At 36.9% G+C, this 22,472-nt stretch overlaps 1 non-coding gene and 1 pseudogene across 1 annotated transcript; one reads left to right on the top strand and one right to left on the bottom strand.

The window, feature by feature from the left end:
• Positions 1 to 5,928: 5,928 nt before the first annotated feature.
• Positions 5,929 to 6,882, top strand: LOC118908098 (60S ribosomal protein L6-like; annotated as a pseudogene).
• Positions 6,883 to 13,899: 7,017 nt separating this feature from the next.
• LOC118908503 (U6 spliceosomal RNA) lies at positions 13,900 to 14,006 on the bottom strand. Its single transcript, XR_005023213.1, has one exon. It is a non-coding gene; the product is annotated as a U6 spliceosomal RNA (small nuclear RNA).
• Between the last annotated feature and the right edge of the window lie 8,466 nt (positions 14,007 to 22,472).

Genomic DNA, 22,472 nt, shown 5'->3' with positions numbered 1-22,472 from the left:
CACAGCTTGTTGCTGCCTTAAAAGCAGTCTAAATTGTAAAATAAAAGGAAAAGCATTTTAGGTACCTGGCCACTTAATCAGCATCAAGAAAGACAAAGTGTGAAGCAAAAGTGTCCCTCGTGTGGTTCAGTATAAAACTTGATCTGGTAGTTTGAGACTATCTTAAATTGGAAGGAAGGTCTGTTCCTTTTTATTCTGGCCTACAATTTCAGAAATGGCCAAGCACACAGCAACAGGACCCTTCTAAAATCAGTTTAAATCATTTCAGGTGGTATCAAGGTGCTACCAGAAGTAAAGTGTTATAGAAGCTCTTTGGAAAAACCAGCATTCATCCAGGAAGAAAACAAAGCATAAATGTAAAAAGTATTCATTTGAAGTCCTACATACCTGTTATGCTGGGCTTCCTAATGTGTATTTGGTCACTTCCAGTGAACAGAATTAGTTTATATTTGTTTTCCATTTTTACATGAAAGAAATTTTGGATGCTTCTTTTGGCAAAAAGAAATTTTGGATCTTATTCTCTAGGAGATTGAAGAGCTTCATTCTCTCTGTTTCAAATAGAAACAAGAAAAGATCATTGAAGAAATTTTGCTCTGGTTTCTTTTTTTTGCAGAGACACTGCTAGGGATCTTCCAAAATAGCTGAGAAATGGCTATGGAAATTTGAACTAGAAAGGCTGTAGGGATTCAAAGTCAGCACTGAAGAGAAAGGACTGTTAGAATGCCAGTAGTAATCACTGTAGACAACTAAGCATTGGCGTTTCTCCTGGAAGAAGTGGTAGGGCAGTGTTAGCTGCTTCTGGCTGATTTTTGGACAACTGTTGTCCCCGAGTCTCAGGGTTTTAGTAAGAGAAATGAAAATAAAAGGACATCAGGGGAAGGTCCTATATTGTTCATTGCCAGAAAGGCACCAGTCATTTTTCTGAAAGTGAAGGTGACTATAAATAAGATCCACTCTTTCAATCCCATTTTTTAAAGAAAGTGGTTTATTCAAAGTTTCATCTTATTAATAATGTGGAGCCATCTGCAAATATAAGGTATTTAATAGAAACATAATATTTACTCTAGAGAACTTGGAACAAAGTCCCTTGTCTTCTTCACTCACTGGTCATTAACAAAAAGAATCTAGGACAATCATTGCTTCAGATAATATGTAGAGAAGTTCCCAGTCCTATCAGATGTGAAGTCATCTTCAAATAATACCCATCAACATACCCTTTGTAACCAGGAAACAAATATAAATATAACGTATTTGCAAACATAATTTCCAAAACATTAATGTCTTGCTTTAATAGTTAAAGCATAAATTTTAAAAAGTTACTTCTAATAAATTATATGTATTTTTAGGCTAATATGGGAATAAATATATACCAAAAAAATGTGATAGTCAGATGCTTCTATACAGAGAAACTGTGGATATGATGGAAGACTAGTCCAAGTACATTGTACTTCCAAGTAAAATATCATAAGAGGCATCAGTGATGTGCTTTTCTTGGTAATTTATTTCTTTTATTGTTGATAAAGTAATGATGGAAACAAAATGAAATATTCCATCAATTTGCATGATATTTACATTTCTAGAAAACTCAGTATATATTAAAATAGTTAAAAAATGCCTTGTATCTCAATGTGACATGGATTAGATTCTCAGCTCAGAAAATTACAAACAGGTTTTAAAGTCACATACTGAAACATAAATCCGTATTAAACACAGAATTAATGTTCACTGTGTGTGACTGTTCCACACATTCTAGGAAGTCTAGCTTCCCTGGTTCCTATCCACTAAATGCCCATAGGTTTCCCAGCCTTGGAGATACATAAAAATCATACTCTAGGGAGCAATAAACTCTGTTACCCCTCTCTATTTATGGAGAATCACTATTTAGTTCGGTAGAAAGACTTGAAAATGTACCTATGTGATTCTTTTGTACTAGAAAAAGCAAAATTGTGGTGAAGCTGTGATGGTAGACAACAGATGCCCTCCCACAAGGTTAAATTATGATGCACATCCCATCTAGACAGTTTCAAAACTCTGATGGTTGGTCATAGTATGTTGACTTACATATTGAAAAGGTTCTTAGAACTTTACAAATGTAAGCACCTCAGTAGAAGAGGAAATTGAGAGCCATGGAGTGTAGAATGGCTATTAAACACCTGTGATATAGCTTTATATCATTTGTTTCTCATAGAAACTAGGTGACTAATATAGTACTATTTCTCTATTTTACAAATGAGAAATTGAGGCTTAATTCATAAGTAGCAGCCCCCAGGTTGTTCTGACTCCACACTCCATGCTTTCTCTGCTACATCTTCCTTGTACAAAATTTCAAAACTGATTAGTGAGCCAACACTTACTATTTCCATAGCCTTCTTTTCTACAGATGTCAAGGGCTATTATGCTGCTTATTATTTCCCTTTACAGTGTCCTCTTCACCCAATTCTCTTCCTATTTCTCTGCATCAGGGTTTGGCAAACTATATCTCTTGGGCCAAATCCTGCTTACTCCCTGTTTTTCTAAATAAGGATTCATCAAAACATAATACTGATGGCTACTTTTATACTCTAAGGGCAGAGTTGAGTAGTTGCAATTGAGGCCATATGGCCTACAAAGCCTAAAATACTATTTGGCCTTCTACATAAAAAGTTTGCTTGCTTTACATTAAAAGAAAAAAAAATTCTTCCCTTGTGTTGCCATCAGTGTATGCCCTTCCCTTGTTATTTCCTGCTGCTAATGCATTCATGACTTTAAGTACTTAGTGTGTTCTTTTTAGAATTATATCTGTATTTCTTTAAGTGCCTTCTAATTAATCCAAGAGATGACCCTAAAGAACCACCCAACTTGGGGTGGTCCGGGCAATGAGTTCAATGGCACTCCTGAGGGTAACTGACAAATTCTATGGATTCACCAGCTTGTTTCTCAGAGAATCAACTGCAACCCCTTCATAGCCCCCACCATTTCCAGGTGGCTTTCCATGAGTCCAGATGGTGCCCAAGCTGGCTTTCCAGCAAGTCAGTAACAACCTAAACAAGTAGCTTCCCAGTGAATTTAATTAATATCCTAGTAGGAAGTTCTGATTTGGCTTAGATAACAACTGGGGACTCTCTCTGTCCTCACACAACCCATTGAACTTTTCCAACATCCAATGGGCTTCAGTCAGACCCTGTCCAAAGAGTCCCAGCTTTGGGGAGGATGGTCTCCCTCCAAGTCTGTTCCTTCCTTGCATGCTGTCCCTCAGCAGTCCTTGGGTGTTCCTTATGGTTCCCCTCCTTTAGCTCATTTCCTATTATGTCAGTGCCCTGTTGCAATTTCCTTATACTAAGTTTTCCCTCTTTAAATTACTGTGTGATTTCTGTATTCTGATGGGAATGTTACTAATACAGCAGAGAAGTAAGAACAAACATTTTATCTGGTAGACAAATTAAGTTTTTGCAACTACAAAGAACCCAGGGATGGAATAGACTTTTGAATAAGCCTTAAAATGAAATTACTGAATCATTTTCTACTTCTGAACATGATCCCTTTGGTGTGTGAAACTACCTCTGGGAATTACTGCTAATAATAACAATTGTGCAGAGAAACACTTCTAGTTCTTTCAGCCTCCTAGAGAAAGCAAAAGCATAAAAGGGAGGTTTCCAAGTTTTGGTCTTGTGTTCAAATCTGTTTATACCTTAGTTATTTCACACATTAACCAAATTTGTTCATGTAATTCCTTGAGAATGTTATGACTTCCTTTCTTCTCTCTCCTCATCTCTCTGTGGATGAAAGCAGAGACAATCTTGCAGCTGGGAGAGGTTTCCCAGAACTCTGTCTCTGTGCTATCCCAGGAGCAGTCAGTCCTGAGGAAGGTTCTTACATAGGCTAAAATATTCTTGATTCCTCTTCTCCTTTTCTGTTTTGAGCTGCCTTCTTCCCAATTCTTTACTTTATTCCCTGTAGACTCTCCAATTAGGTACCTCTTCAGAAACCTAATATTCAAAGGTCTACTTTTATACTTTCTCCTGTTTATTGCCAAAGTATTAGATGCTTCTTATATCTGTAGCATCTACTCTAGGTTGTCAGCTAATTTATCTGCATTTCAGGTTACAATTTCTTTGAATATGGTCAGTCTAATGTGTTAAGATGTAGATATCTGGATTGTATTTCAGAAATGACTTACTGAATCAGAATCCTGAGAGAGTCAGGATCCAGAAACCTTCATTTCTCATCATTTTTCTTCCATACTAAACCTGGCCTAATTAATAACAGTTTACAGTGTTGTTCCCCAGTAGATATTTCAATACTTAATATGGTAACTTCTGGCCCTAGAAGCCATTTTCCTTTGGTTCTAGCACAGAGTACAATGGAACGTGAACTTGGCATTTAAACTTCTGTTACTGGGGACCCTGGAGCTCTCCCATGAACGTTTGCTGCAGACTCTTTTAGCCATGGAAGCTGAAGTCCTTAGACTTGAAGAGCTGTGAAGTTAGGCTTCACACTGGGCTGCTGAAAGCAACATTTGATTTGTTCACTTCCATTGAAGGTAACACAGACTTATGTAGACCGATGGAGTAATTGATGGAGGTTGCTGGTATTGAGGAGATCCAGAAGTTGTGAGGTTAAATGTTGATGGATTCTTCATGAAAAGTGATGGATTCTTCATGAAAACTGACAACATCTAGGATAAAGATTGGACTTGGAGGTGACTAGAAGATTGGGAGACAGACATAAATGCATTCTGTCTTGCCTGATTGCGGAGGTAGGTGTAGGGTAGGAGATGGATAGATACTTAGTGTTGCCCAACTCCTGTCGCCATAAGCATTTTTGAGGGTGAAGACCTGGAATCAATCTTGTCCTCTCTCTCTTTTACCCATCTCCATTTTTAAATTTAAAATTTGAAATTATTATAGATTCCCAGGAAGTTGCACAAAGAAAATGTTATGGGAGGTCGCATGAACCCTTCAGCCAGTTTCTCCCAATGCTAACATCTTGTATAATAACAGTACATCATCAAAACTGGGAATGTTTTTATTATAAACTCTCTAGGTGAAGCTTATTCAGTTAGCTAGAAATTGACTGAAAAAAATAAATGAGTAATTATTCAAGGAAACATTCATTTGGCTGTTTGTAATCCTGGAATATTTAGCAATCTAAAATCAACCTTTATTCACCCAGGGATTAGACAGTTAATTTATTACTCTGATTAGAGAAATAATTCAGAACAATTCATTGAAATCCTTTAATTAATGATCTCTTTACCCCCCTGTTTTTGAGTTTTGATAACACCTCACTCAGTGAAGCAGCCCATACTGAAACTTTTTATTCAAGTTTCTCTGTCAGTTCCTACCAATACTTAGTAGACAAATGGAAATGAGAGATACCGGAAAAGTGGATCTGTTTGGCCAGCACTATACAGAGAGCTGCTGAAATCTTTTCCTCTTTCCTTGAAATTAATTCTCTCTCCAGAAAACTAATCTCATTCCACCTTCCTTTTCATTCCCCCTAAGTTACGGTTACTTCTTAACAGCTGCTAAATTAAAAGTATTTCCCCCCCACCCCCTGGCAAGTGACTCATCTGTTAACTTTCTCAGTTCCTGTCAACTCGGTGTAATGTTAAGCATTAGGAGGCATGCATGCTAGCCCTAGTTCTGCCACTTACTGGTTGTTGGACTGTGACCAGCAAACCTGACCTATCTGATTAACATTATCATCCTGAGATTAAAATGGATGCCAACTTCCCTGTTAATACCTGGGTTTATTTAGTGCTCTGCATGATACATTGTGTAAACTAAATAAACTAAATAAATATTAGCTGATGAGGTTGGGAAAAGTAATATTAATGGTTAGAAATTTTCAACAGGAATCCATTTGTTTTTGCGGGGAGGGAGTTCTGTTGTGATGGTGGTAGTTGTAGTTATTTTCTCTCCTTCCTCATATACCTTTTTTCAAAAATTTGAGCTAGAAGTTCTATATGCCATACAGTTTTGGGGTAGAGTTTGTCCTGCTGCTGAAATTATGTAAGTACCAGCTCTCTTTCCTGTTTTCTATGAAGTACCCATATATATAGGCACTCCCTTCATTTGGTGGTACCTGAGTGGTTCAGTTTCGCAAAATGCTCAGATATTATTCTAGCTATGATGTGCCCTGGAAGCTGTTGAACCATGGCAGAAATCCCTTCAGTCAGCACATGAGAAAACGGAGCTCGCCTCCCTCCCAGGACCATTCTGATCCTCCTCAATAGCTGCTGCAGAGGCAAGGCGGTGGTTTCCCTGACACACTGAGCAGGGGCTTGCTGCTTGTGACTGGACCTCTGATCCCCAATTGTGTTCCCCTCTATAGAACACACCAGAAACCTGTCATCACCACCTCCACCAACACTGATACCGGTGAGGTGAAAATCCCAAAACATCCCACTGATGCTTACTTCAGAAAGAAGAAGCTTCACAAGCTCAGACACCAGGGAGGTGAGATGTTTGACACAGTGAAGGAAAAATATGAGCTTACCAAGCAGTGCAAGGTTGATCAGAAAGCTGTGGACTCAGACTCTGCCATAAATCAAAGCTGTTTTTAGCTCTAGGGTGAATCTACATGTTTTTTCCCTTAAGTAGAGTTTATCTTCATCAAAAAACCTAATTAAATAACTGATACATTAAAAAAAAACCCACTAGAGTACAGATGGTAATATTCAGCAGATTCTTTCTTCTTTCTTAACTGGAATAAGAAAGGAGCCCCAGGAAAAACTGTTAGGTGGAATGCCCTTGTGGCTCAACAGCTTGATAGTTTAGGGAAGCATGTGAGAAATATTTTGATCAACAGAACATTCCATGGTTACTACTTGTGTAAAATACAGTGAATCCTGTTTCCTTAACTAGATGCCCTGCTTTCCCTTTTGCACCGTAGGTCCCAGGCACACTGAGTCCATAAATGCCTTCCTGGTGGACGTTCTCATCATTCCATGGAAACAGCTCTGGCTGTGCAGGAGAAGAGCATAATGCTGTGAAAAGTGGGTAAGTAGCTGGGCACCTGGTTGAGTGTATCTGCTGTGGCTCTCAATTCTGCATTTTGCATAAAAACTCAGAAGAACAAACATTTTTTCTTTATTCTACCTGAGATGTTTAAGTAGAAGTTCATGGTGACAACCCACTTCTCCAGTTGAAATAAACAAAGGGATAAAAACAAGGGCATTTGTATAATACAAAGACCAGTTTGTCACTTTATTTCAAACCAAAATAAACATGAAGGAACTCTTGTAAATATCCATCCTTGGATTCCTTCATTTGATAAATATTAGATTAATTATTTCCAATATGTACTTCCATTTGTCTATTCAACTGTCTTCAGGAGCATTTATTATTTTTCAAGTTTCAAGTATTTTATTTTCTTATTCATACAGTATGAAGTTTTCTAAAGATCCCACAAGATGTTTCATCCAGAAGAAAAACTAAACATTTGACATAAACCATCCCTCCCCCACCCACACTAAAAAAAAAAGAAAAACCCTTACTCCCCAGTAAGGAAATGATGTTTGCACTATTTTTCTGTAATGCCAGCCAAGATATGCACAAGTAAGAGAAATAGAAAGCATTTGCTAAAATATTTGTAACAAATATTTATGTACAAGAAATTCACAAAAGACTAGTTTCCCCTTGAAGCAGAGTGCATGGCAGTTGACACTGGAACAGATCAAACCACTGGCTGGGATTATAAACCACGTACTGATCCAGAGGACATTCAGGAGCACTTTATACTTATTTTGTAGACTGTTACTTTAGGTACTTTCATTAGTTATCTATGACCATATAATAAATTGCCCAAAAATGTAGTAGGTTAGAACAGTGAACATTTCTTATTTGCATTTCTAAGGGTCAGGGATCCAGGTGCAGCTCAGCTGGGTGTTTCTGGCTCAGTGTCTCACACAGTAAATCACATGACCCCTGGAGTGCCCTCATGGCGAGACTCTCCTGGAGTAGGACTGTCGGCTTTCAGGCTCACATAGGGCTCACGTGGCTGTTGTCAGGTCTCAAGGGCTGCTGGCTGGAGACACTGTTTTTTGCTACACAGGCAACTCCATAAGGCAGCTCACAACATAGCCGGTGACTTTTCTCAGTGTGTGAGGAAAGAGTGAAGAGAGGGAGAGAAAGAAGCCAGAGTCCTTTGGTAACTTATTCTTGGAAACAACACCCTGTTACTTTAACCGTATTCTGTTTGTAAGAAGTGAGTCACTAGGTCCAGCCCAGGCTCAAGGAACGAGACTTACACCAGGGAGTGAACAGCAGGAGGTGGAGATCCTGGGAAGCACCACAGTGTGCCAAGGATAAACGACGTGGTTCTTTGCTTTTGAGGTGTTTGCCATACACATCGGCAGAAAGCACACATGCTTACAAAAGAGTAACTTCCAAAGCAGTGCTTGAATCATATAGTCAGTGAATAGCAGAGAGGTTCATAGGAGGAAGAAACCTGGGTTGAGGCAGTCAGGGCAGGCATGGTGTAATGGGCTTAAATGAATGGACAGACTTTGGACATGTCCACAGAAGGAGAGAGGATAACAAGCAGTTAATGAGGGTGGAAGAATCTTTAGGATTTAAAGGGACTTAAAATGGCTAAAAGTGATATATAATCAATAACTATATTCTCTTCAGGATAAAGTTCAAACTCCTTACCATGTCGTATGTATATATCTATGACTCTTTAACGGATATCTCTGTATATGTGTCCTAAGGTCTGACCATGCCATGTTCTAAATGAACACTGCTTTCCTCACCTATATGCACTGGTAGATATCATTCTCTTTAGGCTCTCTTAGGCTGCACAGTTTGCTTGGCTAACATCTGTTTATCACCATATCTGCAAACACTGCTTTCTAGAATGCTACCACTGAAGAAGCAAGAGGAAGCCATGCCCTGCTGGCTGGAGTAGCACTTCCTCTCCTCCCTGTGGTACAAGCTCCGGGCTTGTTCTGCTGGCCTGTCTTGTTTTATACTCTCCCTCTTCCCCCTTTAGGAGGAAGAGAGCTCCTCTAGGACAAGAACTATGCTTTAATTTCTGTCTTTCTGTGACAGACACAATGCCTAGTACTTTCATAGGTGCTCTTTTGCTTGCTAAATGAAGGAATATGATCCCGTTAATGAGGGTGGGACAGTGAAGTAGATCAGAACAACTGGAGCAGAGGAATTGGGCTCAGGAGAAGTGATACAGTTGAAAATAACCATTGACAGAAATAGCAAAGTCAAGTAACAGACCACCCCCTCACCACCTGCCCTCAGCTTCTCTCTCTCTCTTCTCTCTTTGGTGATAATTTAGATGAGCTCTGAGACAAGTGATTTTTGTTTTTTTACTATATTGTGAAGTGAAAGAGAGATGATGTGGTTTAATGGAGCATTTCCCAAAATGTGCTTTGTTGATATAGGCAGTATTTACTAAACAAAAAAAAAAGTACTATAGGAAATGATGCTGAGTTAAATAAAGTTTTTCTTAGTGTTTTTAATTACAGGGCTTCACAGAACCTTTAAAGTGTTTGACTAAGAAATTGTTTTTACAAAAGTATCTCTTGGAACCCCTGGATAATTCTTTGAAAAATGTTGGTTTAGTGTGTTTTTACCCTAGACAGAAACCTAACTCGTCATATATTTCTGATTGTTCTACTTGTTTCTGGTGTGACATTCAATGCCTCACTGAGCTTTACTCCACCTCCTGCCTGTAAAGGAGAATAATAAAACCTGACATTCACCAGCCTCTGAGGGGATATTATAAGATTCAATAAAATAAATACAGCAAAACATACAAAGCAGATATTATCCTTGCTCCCTATTGGATCCTCAATAGTAACAAACCACAGAGCAACATTTCCTGGTGCTACTTTTTAAATCACTTAAAAACCTAAAATCAAACACATTCTATAGTCTACAGAAATGACTCCAATGTATTTAAAATGACCTTTAGAGAAGTAGGAGACAGAGATAGACAGTTGCAATGTAACTCTCAGAGGGAAGGACCAAAAGGAAAGACAACTGCTGAGTGTCACTTTTTTTGCCAGTTCTTTCTGCTTCACTGTTTGCTTTCAACCTTAGTTTCTTTCAAAGATCGCCTGAGGACTGAGGAGCGGGGTCCCCCTGAGTAACTGTATTCTGCTGAAAGAGCAGTGCACCCCCCCCCGTGCCCATTCAAGTCCTGCTGAGGCACTTTCTCTAAAGGGACTGCTTTTCTTAAGAGAAGCCTGTCTATTCACTAATGGACTGACCGAAGTATCAGTGAATTTGAATGGGAGTCAACCAATACCAAATCTCTAGTAACAAAACTGAAAGCTGAACTTAAAGAATAAGTTTAGAGGTGAACATATAGTTCTTATTGGCACTAAAGTTGGAGGTAATATGACACGTTTCTAAATCCTCACACCCCTCCCCCAGGAAGAATTGGAGCAATCCCATGAACTTGCCCCATCCCTCTTTGAGAGCATCTATTATCTGTCAGAAATGAGTTCAGCTGCTCTGCTGGTGATTGGGGACTTCACCTCTTTATCTTTAAAAATGAAGATTTGCCCACATTGCAGGGTTTGTAAGAACTAAATGAGATCACATAGGTTCATCCAGGGGCACTTAGCAAGCCTTCAATAAATGGTAACCTTGAGTTTTCCTTTAGATTCCACAGGGTTAATCAGGTAGGCCTAACCTTGGGGCAGATCTGAAATCTAATTGTGCTCCGATGATAGAAATGTGGAATTCTGTTCCTTGCAGGTCTGCCCAGTAATTTATGTAGTAACTCTTTATTGATCAGTGAATTTTTCTTTTTCTGTAAAGTGTTAAGACTATTATTTCATACACTTATTATTCAAGTAAGACCTTTATTTTAATTTTATTCTATTGTGTTTGGAAGAAGAGCCCTTTGACTAGTGTGCTTTTAAAAACATGTATGTATTATATGTTAATTATTTGTTGTGTTTGTTTACCAGTTAAGGTATTACTAAACTGTGCTGTTGTAATAGACAAGGTCATGTCTTAGATGAGATGCAGGTTCTGGTCTGAGCCTCTAAACTCTACCACCATTTACTGAGAGAGGGCCTGTGGACATTGGAGTTTAATTTATTCCCCTTGCCCTGGGGGCCAAGTATGTCCAGAGTTTACTTGTATGGTGGGAAACATGTCATAGAGAGATCAATGGGAAGATGGGAGGAATTACAGAGACACCAATTTTGAGTTATCAAATCAATGTGTTTTAGCTCCCAGATAATCCACAGTTCCCAGTTATCCAGCTCTCCAAGCTATTGAATCAATAGCATGCCCTATGAAATCAATAGCATGACTTCATGGGGAAATCATAGCCTTGTAATGAATAGAGATGCACTGGATTTGAATTTTAAAATGTTTTTTTTTTTTCCTAGAGTCTGAAAGCAAGCACTTTTGATCATTGTAAATGCCTGGATTGCTTGAGGAAGGGATGATTTTCTCAGAGGTCCCAAAGCAAGCACTGAGCTTGAAGAGGATCAGGCACTATAGAATAGGAAAAGGATGCAATACAAGGAAATCTTTTCACACATAGGCAGAGGAAAGCCCCTCTGATTACTGAGATGTGGAGCATGAGATAGAGACAAAAAGGAAAACCAAAGATCAGGCCCTAGTGTTCTGATTCTTCTCTTAAGGGTGAATTTCAAAAAAAGAAATTAACAACATCCAAGTAGTTCTGGGGATTCCGAAGACCTCTAGGTCTAATGCTGTACATTTCTGGATGTAATTGGGGAAAATGGAAAGTTTCCCAAAGTCTCATGCATCTGAAATGTCAGGAGCATTTAGGTTCAACTGTAGCATTTAGGGACTTTACCTCTTTATCTTTAAAAATGAAGATTTGCCCATATTACAGGATTTGAAGGAGCTATCAGCTGAAATAGCTGAAGGAGGTATCAAAGAGGATGGGCCTGAATGAAGTCTCACTTTGGTGTGGTGTGGAGAAAGCAAGCAAGAAATCTTAGGCCTTCAAGGCCATTCATAAGTGCTGCATGTCCTAGTAATCAGTAGGGGGACTACTGTAACCATACAGACTGTAGGGTGTGGGATGTTTGTGTCTACAAGCTAGGGCAGTGTCCATGGATATCAGCAATGGTAATAGGATACACCCTAAAGACCAAGCAGGACAACCTCAACCGAAAAAGATATGCAGCGGCTCTGTGGTTACTCCGCTGCAGAAGCAGCCATGGCAGAGGCACCTCAGAGATGAAGCGGGATGTGTTACATCACCTAGAGACTTGGGAGCGCCATGCCTATGTCAAAGGACATCTCAGCTTTATTCTGCACCCAGATACTATATTTGAAAGGAGAACAGAAAAAATTTAAAACACAAGAGAATCTTAAATACAAGATAAAAATGTATATTCTGACTTTTGTGGTAAGGGGCTTCTGGAGTAGACAGAACAAGATACTAGTTATAAAACTAAATTTCATTTTTGACAACTGAATATACTTGTTAAATTGCTACCTGTCCTACAAGCAAGAGAGCTATGAAGTTAGGTCAGTCCTTTTAGGATAGAATTCACTTGTTTTGGAACAAGAATCCTGAAATATAGAAAATTAACCAAAAGTGATCAGGATATTCTATAAGAGATTTCTTTTGTTTCTGTTTTTGAATTTTAAAATTATCCTCTGTGTACCAGAATAGCTGAGGCCTGAGTTTTAAAAAAGAGAGATTGACATCTTATTACTATGAATTGGCTGCATATCAGCTTGTGGAAATTAAAGTGAGAAAATGCTGATGACAACATTTTAGTCTGTGGAAGCATCTTAGGAACTTCTCCATTTGTGGAATCTCCTAGAGCCTATATCTGCTCAGTCCTGAAGGAATTTACATATTGCATATTTATGGAGGCCATTCCTTAATAATCTTCATGGTGATGGTGTTCTCTTCTCTAGCCATCCCACCAGACTTCCAAGTGGTTGGATAGAAGACGCCAAGAGTTGTTTAAGTGTAATACATGTGTGAATGCAGGACTGAATTGAATAGGAGCCAGGAATTGAGGCCCAGTGAGGCACAGAGGTTCTAGAATATAACAGGCCTACAAAGATGGCTAAGGTGATGTCCAGAAAGCTGTGCTAAGGCAAGGAGTAGCCATGTTCCAGGGAAGTCTAGCCCTCAGTAGATGCAATTCTGAAAGAGGGGTTTGCATAGTAAGCATTGCCTGAAATCTAACACTAAGTAAAAGACTGTGGGAGGCATCCTCATTTGCTTTTTGCTCAACTGAAGAGATGCATTAAGTATGTATGGGCCTAAGAAAAAAAATACCAGAAATGAGGCATAAAAAATGGAGTATCCTGTGAATATTGTGAATGGCTTCTCCTTTTTTTATTCCCCAAGGATGTATGTCTGGAAGCATGAGTTCATTTTCCTCCTGAAGGTGGACCAATGTGATCTACTGCCCAGATAAATGTATGCAACTCTATTACGTACTCTGGTTGTTAACTAGTTCCTGCCCAGTATCCATTCTCAATTTTGATTAACAGACTTCTATTTGCTGTTCTTGAAGCCCTTTCTTAGTAATTGCCTACTCTAGCTGTATTCCAGTGCCAATATTCTATTTTGTTCTAATTTTTACCAGTGATTTCAGCCCAGCCCTCAAAGCTGTTTGTTCTTTGTGTGTGTGTGTGTGTGTGTGTGTGTGTGTGTGTGTGTGTGTGTGTGTATGTGAATATACATCATGAACTTTGTTTCCAAGGGCAGAGTTGGAAGTAATCAATAAGGAGTTTAACTTCCCTACTTATGATGGGGTAACCACACACAGAAGTGAAATATCATTCGTAACCAAGTTAAAAGCTAACCAGTCTTAAATTCACCCCCAATTTAAAAAACCATATCCCATTAACCATCTTCTTAATTTTCTGATCTCTATAATAGATTTGACTAGAAGACACAAGTTTCAAAAAGAATTAAAAGTAAATTTTACTTTTAAATATAGGATGCTTCATGAATTTGTGTGTCATCCTTGCTCAGGGGTCATGCTAATCTTCTCTGTATCATTCCAATTTTAGTATATGTGCTGTCGAAGCGAGCACAAAAACTGTTTGTTCTTAGTATTGATGATGGTGGTGTCGTGGCCTATTACCTAGTGCTTTCAAACTGGTATTGCTTATGACATTCAAATGAGAATTTATATGAGAGAACTGGAAAACAAAATCACTCTAAATTTGTTAATCACTATATGATGTTAACAGATAAAAATAATAGTTTAAAAAGCATTGTGTCACAATAAACTCACAAAAAACTGAGTTTTCAAGTGCTAAACATGTTAGGGTCACCAAAAAAGTCAAGGACTGACCAGCAGTTAGCTCAAACTCTATTTTTCAGAGTTTTATGGCAACTCTTTGTTTCTTTCAGGAGGATCCTTTTTTTTTTTTTTTAAACGTCTGTTGGCTACTCCTAACCCTCTTTTCTAATTGTGAAAGAAAGCCCAACAGAAAGTCACAGAAGTCACTGCTTATCTCTGTGCCAACTCTGTCAGACCACACAGAAACAAAAACCAGCTGATCTGGCCAAGCTGTTAGATCTGAGGAGAGATTTGGCAATGGGACAAGCAGAAGGGAAGCTGTGGTGTTACTAGGCCAGGACTGAGGAGTGGTTATAGGCAGTGCTTGTAAACTGCCTACACCCTGGATGGGAGCATCTGCATAGGGAATTTGACCAATAAGGGGAGAGAGAACATGTTGGTTCACTTGATATCTGGATAAAATGGAAGCTGGCATTTTATGGAATTACAGAGACCTCAAAGATTACTTGTGGGTGGAAGAGGGGTAGTAAAGGTAGGGTGCATATGATCTAGTGTAGGTTGCTTTAGATATTTGATACTGCCACTTTCTAGGAATAAAGCCATGTAAAATGATGCTGTCTACATACTTCATTGGGATTATGTCCCAACTTAAAATCAAAACAAAGTATTAGAAACAAGAACTAGTTATAAAGATACTTTCCAGAGTAATATATCTTCATACCATGGTTGACTTTGAAGAAATTAGATTTATTTATGAAATAATTATTTGTGAAATAGAGAGTAGTAATGTTAGCTAACTTTGATTGAAGACTTACTATGATTCAGGCATTATGTTTAGTACCTTATATTTATTTTCTCTTCAAAGTTCAAAACAAAGTCTCAGGAAAGTACTATTTTTATTGTGACTTAACAGAGGAGAAAATTGAGGCATAGAAATGCTAAGACAACTTGTTCATAATCATACTTACAGTAGGTATCACACCTGGGGTTCAGATACTTGTGTGGCTCAGCTGTCAACCCTTTTAACTAGATTCTCAGTTGTTAATCTAATCCTCTTCAAAAATAAACTGTTTCCCAAATTCAAATCACAATAATGAACTACTACATACTATGTAAAACTTAAAAAGAATGACAGTACCAAATGTGAGGAGGATGTGGTGCAACTGAAACTCTCATAAACTGCTGGTATAATATGAGTGGGTACAACCCATTTGGAGAACAGTTTGACAGTTCCATATACAGCTAGCATATACTTGTACAACCATACAGTTCCATTCCTAAGCATTTGCCAATAGAAATGAAAATGTACCCATACACAAATGTTTACATAAGCTTTACTTATAATACTAAAAAACTAGACATAATCAGAATGTCCATCTACTAGTGATTGGACACACCATTTTTGGTGGATACATACAATGGAATATTACTCAGCAATAAAAAGGAATGAACTACTTACTGATACTTGTATTAACATGGATGAATCTCAAAGTATTATGATGAGCAAAAGAATAGAGACCAAAAATTCACATACTGTATGATTTCATTTATGTGAAGTTCTAAGATTGGGAAAGCTAATCTATAGTGATAAAGCATATCAGTGGTTAACTAGTACTGAGAAAGTAGGATTAACTTTATAAGTACACAAGACCGCCTGGCTTGAATTTGAATCCCAGTTTCACCACTTATTTGCTGGGTAACTATGGGCAACTGCCTAAGACTTTGTATCATCAAATTACTTATCTGAAAAATACAAATAATCTCATTGGGTCATGACAGATAGGGCAAGTACATGGTGTATAATGAATGCTAATATTTAGTATCCATGATTTATAATTTATTGTTTTAAATGTACTGTAGTAAGGAGAGCACTGGTTTTAAAGTTAGAATCTTAGGTTTAGGTCCCTATACTTTACTGATCAGCTTGATGTCTGAGACAAGTTCCTGGGCCTCTTTGATTTTTTTATTGGCCATTTTGTAAAATTGTTATAGTAATAATATTGGTTTATTTTGAAGTTAAAGTGAGACTTTAAAAATTAAAGTATATAGAATACCTGGTACAGAGTAGGACCCCATAAGTGTTAGTTGATTTGAAGTCCAGTTTTTATTGAAACTCTCACATAGAAGGCGTGATAACTCTTAAATAGAATATTAATAATGGTATCCCATTTACCAATGGTGCCTAAAGGTAGGTATTTGCACAAAGTTACCTTAAGTAAAAAGAAACATTGAGATCATGGACTGAACTTTTCTGATTTTATCCAAATCTTTGACATTTTCAAGACATAGCTAAACAACTGGCCAGATAATAATGCAGAAGGCATTTTATGATCCTGTACTCCAAATGCTTGTTTGTGTCCTTTGTTGGCTAGATTTCTATGAAAGTCTAGAAGGCTGGAAGCAGAGGACAATACAACTAAGAATAGTACAGCACCAATAATTTCTTGGACAGCACAACAGTTTCATCATAACTTGGTTATTAAGAAGATGAATTAAGCAGATGTCAAAATAGACTTGAATCTCCAAGGACTCCAGCTCTGCAAAATTACTCAAAATACAAATTAAAATGACATTTTGCATTATGGGAGTAATATTATGAATGATTCCTCTGCTAGGAATGCTTTTTTCCAACTGGATATTTATCACAAATAATACATAAATGTAATAAATAACATAAGTAACCAACACCATATAATAAATAATAAATCTTGTTTGAAAACTGGAATGTAAACTCTAAGAAAATAAAGCATACTAATAAAGTTATAAATTCTAATAAAAAGTGAACATAGAAATATTAACCCATTGTTCTATAAAAGTGAAGGTAGCAGCACATTTTCCAGACCTTTGAATGAGAAAACAGTGTATTGCTTGTCTTCTTTATTTGTATCTGACATGTCATGGCACATGGCTAAACAGATTCAACAAAAAGTCTACAGTTTTGCATAAATCTCTACATGCCTACTTGCAGGTTTATTCTGATTTGGGGATCAGTATATGATTGGATGTCAAGATGCGTTGGCACCATTATGACTTTTAGTTAAATTTAATGCAAGAGCATTTGAGAACTTTTAATTTCCTAGAACATATTTTTCACATTTAATTAAGGAATTATCTTCTGTCTTAAAAAAATCTTTTTAGAGTTTATTTCATATAAAATGATAGACATGTAACTACCGGTGTTTAAAACAATATAGGTTGATTCAATTAAACGCAGTTAAAATAATAAACTAAACCTCACGTGTAAGTATTTTCTCAATAGGATACCAAAGTAACAACTTTCTTGATCATTCCTAATACTGGTATTTCTCATTCTCTTTGCATTTTCAAAATGGTCAAACAATGGCACAATATATTAGGCAACATAAAGCATTCTAGTTTGGTCATGGATAGGTTACATAATCAATAGTCATAAAGAAAAATTCATCAGAACAAAATAACTGAGTACTAACAAAAGAACACTAGCTAGATAAGAATTTCCATGAGAGGAACATAAATATAAATACATTACATGGAGAAAACCCTTTGTTTCATGAATCTAGGTTGTGTTTTACAAGTTTTATAACTACTTTCCATATTATATGCTTCTGACTATTGTGCAACTTTTTGAAAATAGTTACTTCCTTTTTGAAAATAGGCTATAATATAGTAAAGTTTGTATTGAAAGTAAAATATTCTGACTGTGTTTACTGTTGTTTTTGCTGTGTTGGATAAAATCAAAATCATACAGAACTGGGATTGCTTATTTAACCGATGATTATTCATCTTTTTAAAAGTGAAAATATATGTTCATCAAATAATTTTGCAGGGTTCAAATTTACTATCTAGTTAGTAGTTTATTGCTTGTGCTCATAAACATTCATACTTTTTAAATCTACCTTTTCCTGTGTTTGTACGTTAAATGAGAATGCTTGATTTTTGAGTCATTGTTAATATTTGAATGATGGAGCTGTATCAGTAAATTGTTACCTCAATGGAATATTACACAAAGGCATGAAAGCCTTGACTTCCTGTCTCTCAGTTCATTTTAACAGTAAATTTTTATGAACTAAGATCACCCAACTATTTTCTAGGTTTGAAAAAGGACTTTTAATAGTATTTAAAACAAAAACTTATTGAATTATATTTGGATTGTTCAGGCAGTTCTTTAAGTTTTTTATTTTAAACTCACACTTCTGACTAATTCCACAAGCATGTAGATTATGGGTATAGCAGACAACTACTACGTTTTTGCCCATCCATATCCCTTTCTTCTGGTCTGACAGCATCTTTACTTTCCTTTGGGGAAGCACCCCTCACTACTTTCAGTCTAGGCTCCAGAGGTAGGCACTCCAGGCCTGGTCAATCAAAATCCTTTAGGTGCTATTAAGAAAGAAGAGCTCTTTCTCACATTGGGCTTGTTGAGCCTGAAGTTGCTGGGGCCATCTTGCTACCAGATGAAAAGAGCTTGCTAGTGAATTAAGTCAACACAGATAAACGGAAAGCTAAGAAATGAAGTGAAATAGATCCTAATATTTTTCACACCAATTGTAGACAGCTTTACTTTTGGATTGGTGAAACAAGCCAATGTTTTATTTATGTATTCATTCATTCATTCATTCATTCATTCATTCATTTATTGTATACATCTGTCTGAGTTCAGTTTCTGCTACTTGCAACTGAAATGTACTGATTACAGTGTGCATATGAATGACCATAATTTTAGTGCTTCAAAATGACTGAGTTGAAAGTTAACAATGCTGAACATTTTATGAAAGTATGTGGAAGCTCAAACATATATCAGGGCCTTAAATATGTTACTGTGCAATAACAGTAATTCATTCATTCAGCTACAGCTTCTGGTGACCAAGTATATGAATACCTATGCTAGTATGCCATTTAGTGCTACAGAAAGAAAAACAGGAAGATTTCCTTTCAGAATAGCAGGTGAAGTAGGATCGATCAAGTCTAACGAATGTTGTTTACAATTAAAATCATACAACATTTTCTCTAAAAGTAGGTCCAGACCTTCTCTTCATATAAAATAGTACAAAACATAATGATCCCCTAATGAGACCAAATTATTTTGACCATTTCTCTAATTTCTTCTTTAAGACAGCTATACAATTTGTTCCTTTGAAAGTAGCAGCCTTTTCATTTGATTTCTAAGCCTCTCCTCCCTTCCTTTCCAATATGGTTGTCCAGTCTGTTCCAGACCCTGTGCTTTGTGCATGGGATGCAGGATTGAACACATCTGACATGAATCCCCTTCTTATAGGTATTTCTAAATATTATTTTAAAGTTATTACAGAAAAGGTGGAAAGGTGTTCTAAGGTCCACCAAAATTATGGATGCTTCCATTCTCTATGCAAGACCATGTTGTAGATATTTTATTGCAAACAATGAGGTAGAAACTGCATAATACCATTTGCATTATTGTCAGGTAAGAAACAGATCAATAGAAAGCTTCTTTTTAAAAATAAGATGGGAGTTTCATTAATGTTTTATTCCCTATAAAATTCAGTACCAAGTAGCACCATTGTCACAGGCATAGCTCTTGCCCTTTGCCTAAGAAGTCCCTTTTCAAATACCTGAGAAATCCTGGACCTGAGAGGACTATGGCTCACTTGGTCATGGTAATTAATCATAAAGTGTTGTCCCAGGTCTCCTGAGAGAACAAACTGGCAAGCTTACCAAGGAAGAGGAGGCATCTAACCTCTTTTATTACTCTTCTCAGAGAAGAAATTTTGGTCCTGGTGGCAGGTAAGTCACAATTTACTTTGAATGAATTTTGGATACTGATAAGTCTTTCCCTATTCTATTCAAGTAACTTAAAAGGCAAACAAGCAAGTATGACTACCAGGCAAAATGAAACATATTTTTGAAAAGGATTTCTTGTGTACTATGTTCTTCCTTCTCATTAGATATATAGGCTATTTCTAGGAAAGATCATACATAGTTCTTGACATACATTAAGAACAATAGACAGCAGTCATGGTGGTCAATCCCATTAGTTTTCTTTGATAGAAAAAGTGCTCTTTATATGATGGTATAAGGGGATTGGATCCTTTAGGAAGTATGTTCTCAAGGATTTCTTAAAAAATGACAACTTCATGGGCAATGAGCTCATGCCCAGTGAATGGTGGCTCTGGTCTCTGTGCAAATTAACCATCATCTAATCCTGGGTTAAAGTGTGTTTGTTTATTGCTCTGTTTACTTTGGGACTTCTCAGAGTGTTAAGTATGCTAACATAAATAATCACTGTCCGTTGGGATAATATGTGACATTTCCCCAAATTATTTGATCACTGTTTATTTTTCTTCTTTAATTTCTAAATACTAGTGTTCTTCAGAAAGATCATTGTGACGTTAGATGCTGATCTCAAAATGAACATTCTTCGTTAAAACTGGTCAACTGTTTCCATTTCAAATAGTGTCAGAAGTATTTTTGTATTTAATGTGAAAACTAACAGATTCTGTATGAAATCAATGACTACAGTCTTTTTTTCCTCCAATTTTTGGATATAATTGATATATAACATTTTGTAAGTTTAAGATATTCAATGTAGTGATTTGATACATGTATGTAATACAAAATAATTACCACAAAGTTAGTTAACACCTCCATGTCTCACATATATATTATTGTTGTGTGTGTGTCGTGAGAACATATAAGATGTACTCTCTTAACAACTGTCAATTATACAATACAGTATTTTTAACTGTAGTTGCTGTGCTGTACTTTAGATCCCCAGACACCACTCATTCTTTATTGAAGTATAGTGAGTACACAATATTATATTAGTTCCAAGTATACAACACAATGGTTGAACACACATTATTAAATCCTCACCCCAACTAGTGTAATTACTGTCAACTGAGGAAAATGTTACAGAACCATTGACTATATTATCCATGCTGCACATCCATCCACATGACCAACTTATATTATGTTTGAGATTTTTGTGTCTCTTAATCCCCTTCACCCTCCTCATCCACTCATCCCAACCCCTCCCTGATGTTAACCACCAGTCACTTCTCAGTGTTTATGAGTGTACTGATGTTTTGTATTTAGATACCACATATAAATAAATCATATGGTATTTGTTTTTCTCCATCTGGCTTACTTAACTGAGCATAATTCCCTCTGGGTCCATCCATGTTGTTGCAAATGGTTTGATTTCTTTTTTAATGGCTGAATAATATTCCATTGCATATGTTTACCACATCTTCTTGATTCATTCATCTACTGATGTTCACTTTGGATGCTTCCATATTTGGACTTTTGTAAATAATGCAGCAGTCAATATAGGGGTACATACATCTTTTTAAATCAGAGATTTTGTTTGCTTTTGGTAAATTCCTTGAAGAGCATTTACTGGGTTGTATGGTATTCCTATTTTTAAGTTTTCTGAGGAACTTCCATACTGCTTTCCAAGTGGCTGCACCAATTTACATTCCCACCAACAGTGTACGAGGGTTCCCTTTTCTCCACATCCTTGCCAACACTTGTTATTTCTTGTCTTTTGGATAGTGGTCATTCTAACTGGTATAAGGTGATGTCTCATTGTAGTTTTTATTTGCGTTTCAATGATGATTAGCAATGTGGAGCATCTCATGTGCCTGTTGGCCATCTGTATTTCTTCTTTGGAGAAATTTGTGTTCAGGTCCTATGCCCATTTTTTAATTGAGTTGTTTGTTTGTTTGTTTTTTGTATTGAGGCATATGAGTTCTTTATGTATTTTAGATGTTGACACCTTCTTGAATAAGTCATTTATGGATATATTCTCCCATACTGTAGGTCACCTTTTTTTCCTGCGGATGGTGTCCTTTGTTGTATAAAAGCTTTTTAGTTTGATGTAGTCCCACTTGTTCATTATTGATTTTGTTTCCCTTGCTCAGGGAAATGTGTCTAGAAAAAAATTGCTCATACTTACATTCAAGAGATTTTTGCCTTTTTTCTTCCAAGATTTTAATGGTTTAATATCTCATATTTAGGTCTTTAATCCATTTTATGTTTACTTTTGAGTATGGGGTTAGACACTAATCCAGTTTCATTCTCTTGCATGTAGCTGCCCAGTTTTCCCAACACCATTTATTGAAAGACTATCTTTTCCCCATTGTATATTCATGGTTCCTTTATCTTACATTAATTGACCATACATGCATTGGTTTAAATTTCATCTCTCTATTCTGTTCTATTGATCTATGGGTCTGTTCTTGTGCCAGTACCATACTGATTTGATTACTGTAGCTTTGTAGTACAGCTTAAATCTGGG

This window comes from Manis pentadactyla, chromosome 7 (genome assembly GCF_030020395.1).
Source record: "Manis pentadactyla isolate mManPen7 chromosome 7, mManPen7.hap1, whole genome shotgun sequence".
In the NCBI taxonomy this organism is placed as follows: domain Eukaryota; kingdom Metazoa; phylum Chordata; class Mammalia; order Pholidota; family Manidae; genus Manis; species Manis pentadactyla.
The sequence above is the reverse complement of the archived record's forward strand: the minus strand, read 5'-3'. Positions and strand labels throughout refer to the sequence as shown.